At 55.7% G+C, this 5,000-nt stretch overlaps 2 non-coding genes across 2 annotated transcripts; both read right to left on the reverse strand.

The window, feature by feature from the left end:
* Window positions 1–158: 158 nt before the first annotated feature.
* On the reverse strand, window positions 159–312 carry LOC144413135 (5.8S ribosomal RNA). Its single transcript, XR_013469172.1, has one exon. It is a non-coding gene; the product is annotated as a 5.8S ribosomal RNA (ribosomal RNA).
* A 298-nt stretch (window positions 313–610) lies between these two features.
* LOC144413347 (small subunit ribosomal RNA) lies at window positions 611–2,421 on the reverse strand. The gene has a single exon (XR_013469381.1). It is a non-coding gene; the product is annotated as a small subunit ribosomal RNA (ribosomal RNA).
* Window positions 2,422–5,000: the final 2,579 nt, after the last annotated feature.

Genomic DNA, 5,000 nt, shown 5'->3' on the forward strand with positions numbered 1-5,000 from the left:
CCTGGACCCGCCCCTCGAACGTAGTTGAACACGTCGAGGGGCCGGCGGTGTACGGGACACGCGGTCGCGCCGAGAAAGCTCGGCGACCGCTTCAACTTGGGGCGACGCCCGGCCGTCTTCGCAGAGGCCAGGCGACGGCCCTCGGGTGAGGACGAACGCGACCCTGAGGCAGACGCGGTCCCGGGATTGACCCGAGACCGCAATTCGCGTTCAGAAGGTCGACGTTCAATGTGTTCTGCAATTCACATTACTTCTCGCACTTGGCTGCGTCCTTCATCGACTCGCGAGCCGAGTGATCCACCGTTAAGAGTCGTCCTCGACGTTTCGCCCGGCGCCGAAGCGCGCGGACGTCACACTGTGGGATCGACCACAAAACCACCACCGACAACAACTGCACAAAAACACCAACAAACGGCGCCGAGCGACCGCCGGGCTGGGCCGGCGGCCCATCGAGCGCGGTGCCCAGAAGCCACCATCGCACTCGGCTGCCTTGCTATGCCAACGTGTTACGCGTGTCGCACGGGGCGGAACCCCGATTGACGGCCGCCCTCTCGGCGGCACCCAAAGACAATTCAGTGCGCGGTCGGCCGGGGCCTACCACCACCTTCGGTAATGATCCTTCCGCAGGTTCACCTACGGAAACCTTGTTACGACTTTTACTTCCTCTAAATGATCAAGTTTGATCGTCTTCTCGACACGCCGACGCGGCCGTTGCCAGCCGCGACGGGGCCGATCCAAGGATCTCACTAAACCATTCAATCGGTAGTAGCGACGGGCGGTGTGTACAAAGGGCAGGGACGTAATCAACGCAAGTTGATGACTTGCGCTTACTGGGAATTCCTCGTTCAAGGGAAACAATTGCAAGTCCCTATCCCAATCACGAATGAGGTTCAACGGGTTACCCGGACCTTTCGGCCTAGGTTAGACACTCGCTGCTTCACTCAGTGTAGCGCGCGTGCGGCCCCGGACATCTAAGGGCATCACAGACCTGTTATTGCTCAATCTCGTGTGGCTAAACGCCACTAGTCCCTCTAAGAAGTTAGACGCCGACCGAGAAGGTCGCGTAACTATTTAGCATGCCAGAGTCTCGTTCGTTATCGGAATTAACCAGACAAATCGCTCCACCAACTAAGAACGGCCATGCACCACCACCCACAGAATCAAGAAAGAGCTCTCAATCTGTCAATCCTACCTGTGTCCGGGCCGGGTGAGTTTCCCCGTGTTGAGTCAAATTAAGCCGCAGGCTCCACTCCTGGTGGTGCCCTTCCGTCAATTCCTTTAAGTTTCAGCTTTGCAACCATACTTCCCCCGGAACCCAAAGACTTTGGTTTCCCGGAAGCTGCCGGAAAGGTCGTCATGGTAACGCCTCCCGATCGCTAGTTGGCATCGTTTATAGTCAGAACTAGGACGGTATCTGATCGTCTTCGAAATCTCTGACTTTCGCTCTTGATTAAAGAAAACATTCTTGGCGAATGCTTTCGCAGTAGTTCGTCTTCCGCCGATCCAAGAATTTCACCTCTAACGGCAGAGTACGGACGCCCCCGTCTGTCCCTCTTAATCATTACCTCGTGCTCCGAAAACCAACAAAATAGAACCGAGGTCCTATTCCATTATTCCATGCAACACTATGCAGGCGAACAGCCTGCTTTGAACACTCTAATTTTTTCAAAGTAAACTTATCGGCCACCGCCGACACTCAGTCAAGAGCACCGACGGAGAACCGAAGGTGAGGCGAACGCAACCAGTGACACGCCTTGCGACGGACCGGCGGCGCTCGCCCAAAATCCAACTACGAGCTTTTCAACCGCAACAACTTTAGCATACACTGTTGGAGCTGGAATTACCGCGGCTGCTGGCACCAGACTTGCCCTCCAATGGATACTCGTTAAGAGTTTTAGGATGTACTCATTCCAATTACAGGGCCTCGTTAGAGTCCTGTATTGTTATTTTTCGTCACTACCTCCCCGTGTCGGGAATGGGTAATTTGCGCGCCTGCTGCCTTCCTTGGATGTGGTAGCCGTTTCTCAGGCTCCCTCTCCGGAATCGAACCCTGATTCCCCGTTACCCGTTATCACAAAGGTAGGCACGTAGCGTACCTTCGACAGTTGATAGGGCAGACACTTGAATGATACGTCGTCGGTGCAGAGACCGTACGATCCGCGTGGTTATCCAGAGTCATCAAACGTCACAGGACGAACCCGGTCGGTTTTGATCTGATAAAAGCGCGCCTCCCGAAGTCGGCGCTTAATGCATGTATTAGCTCTAGAATTACCACAGTTATCCACTTCGCTTACGAGACCAAATAAACCAAGACTGATTTAATGAGCCATTCGCAGTTTCGCTTTACGAGAACTCGTACTTGCACCTGCATGGCTTAATCTTTGAGACAAGCATATCACTACTGGCAGGATCAACCAGATAGCTGCGACAGCTGCGCTCGGCCCTTGCTGGGCCGCCCGGCGCGTGCTCGTCGCATTCGTTTAAGACCGAGGCGATCGCCTGCGGCCGTACTCAGCTTCGACAGTCGCTGGCCGCGACGTCCACGCTCTCGCCGGCAGTGCCAGGCGGAGCGATTTGCGTTTTTTCTTTGCTCGCCCTCTCTCGGGCTCGATCCATTCAGTTTCGCACAAACAAGAGCTCTGCCGGCCGCCTGCAGCGGTGCCTAAAACCCGGGCATAACAATGCGACCGTTCTGCTAGGCCGACAAGCGCTCAAGCCAGACGCTCGATCGAACGCCCCCTACATATTAGTCGAGACAACGGCTCGCTCATTAGCATCGCGTTTGTACTTTAACTTTTTTTGGCTCGGCTTCTTTCGACGCCGATGCCGGCGACGCAGCACTCTCTCGCCCGCCAGCCACCGAGAAAAGGGTGCGCTCCGACCGGCCCCGCACCGCTCTTTCTTGGCTCATTCGAAATTACTGTCTTTCGCTCTGACATGCCTTACCTAGGGTTAGGCTAGTATGCTTGCACGTTTGTACTTTAACTTTTTCCGGCTCGGTTTCTTTCGACGCCGATGCCGGCGACGCAGCACTCTCTCGCCCGCCAGCCACCGAGAAAAGGGTGCGCTCCGACCGGCCCCGCACCGCTCTTTCTTGGCTCATTCGAAATTACTGTCTTTCGCTCTGACATGCCTTACCTAGGGTTAGGTTAGTATGCTTGCACGTTTGTACTTTAACTTTTTTCGGCTCGGTTTCTTTCGACGCCGATGCCGGCGACGCAGCACTCTCTCGCCCGCCAGCCACCGAGAAAAGGGTGCGCTCCGACCGGCCCCGCACCACTCTTTCTTGGCTCATTCGAGTTTACTGTCTTTCGCTCTGACATGCCTTACCTAGGGTTAGGTTAGTATGCTTGCACGTTTGTACTTTAACTTTTTTCGGCTCGGCTTCTTTCGACGCCGATGCCGGCGACGCAGCACTCTCTCGCCCGCCAGCCACCGAGAAAAGGGTGCGCTCCGACCGGCCCCGCACCGCTCTTTCTTGGCTCATTCGAAATTACTGTCTTTCGCTCTGACATGCCTTACCTAGGGTTAGGCTAGTATGCTTGCACGTTTGTACTTTAACTTTTTCCGGCTCGGCTTCTTTCGACGCCGATGCCGGCGACGCAGCACTCTCTCGCCCGCCAGCCACCGAGAAAAGGGTGCGCTCCGACCGGCCCCGCACCGCTCTTTCTTGGCTCATTCGAAATTACTGTCTTTCGCTCTGACATGCCTTACCTAGGGTTAGGTTAGTATGCTTGCACGTTTGTACTTTAACTTTTTTCGGCTCGGCTTCTTTCGACGCCGATGCCGGCGACGCAGCACTCTCTCGCCCGCCAGCCACCGAGAAAAGGGTGCGCTCCGACCGGCCCCGCACCGCTCTTTCTTGGCTCATTCGAAATTACTGTCTTTCGCTCTGACATGCCTTACCTAGGGTTAGGTTAGTATGCTTGCACGTTTGTACTTCAACTTTTTTCGGCTCGGCTTCTTTCGACGCCGATGCCGGCGACGCAGCACTCTCTCGCCCGCCAGCCACCGAGAAAAGGGTGCGCTCCGACCGGCCCCGCACCGCTCTTTCTTGGCTCATTCGAAATTACTGTCTTTCGCTCTGACATGCCTTACCTAGGGTTAGGTTAGTATGCTTGCACGTTTGTACTTTAACTTTTTTCGGCTCGGCTTCTTTCGACGCCGATGCCGGCGACGCAGCACTCTCTCGCCCGCCAGCCACCGAGAAAAGGGTGCGCTCCGACCGGCCCCGCACCGCTCTTTCTTGGCTCATTCGAAATTACTGTCTTTCGCTCTGACATGCCTTACCTAGGGTTAGGTTAGTATGCTTGCACGTTTGTACTTTAACTTTTTTCGGCTCGGCTTCTTTCGACGCCGATGCCGGCGACGCAGCACTCTCTCGCCCGCCAGCCACCGAGAAAAGGGTGCGCTCCGACCGGCCCCGCACCGCTCTTTCTTGGCTCATTCGAAATTACTGTCTTTCGCTCTGACATGCCTTACCTAGGGTTAGGCTAGTATGCTTGCACGTTTGTACTTTAACTTTTTCCGGCTCGGCTTCTTTCGACGCCGATGCCGGCGACGCAGCACTCTCTCGCCCGCCAGCCACCGAGAAAAGGGTGCGCTCCGACCGGCCCCGCACCGCTCTTTCTTGGCTCATTCGAAATTACTGTCTTTCGCTCTGACATGCCTTACCTAGGGTTAGGTTAGTATGCTTGCACGTTTGTACTTTAACTTTTTTCGGCTCGGCTTCTTTCGACGCCGATGCCGGCGACGCAGCACTCTCTCGCCCGCCAGCCACCGAGAAAAGGGTGCGCTCCGACCGGCCCCGCACCGCTCTTTCTTGGCTCATTCGAAATTACTGTCTTTCGCTCTGACATGCCTTACCTAGGGTTAGGTTAGTATGCTTGCACGTTTGTACTTTAACTTTTTTCGGCTCGGCTTCTTTCGACGCCGATGCCGGCGACGCAGCACTCTCTCGCCCGCCAGCCACCGAGAAAAGGGTGCGCTCCGACCGGCCC

Source organism: Styela clava, chromosome 15, assembly GCF_964204865.1.
Source record: "Styela clava chromosome 15, kaStyClav1.hap1.2, whole genome shotgun sequence".
NCBI classification, from domain to species: domain Eukaryota; kingdom Metazoa; phylum Chordata; class Ascidiacea; order Stolidobranchia; family Styelidae; genus Styela; species Styela clava.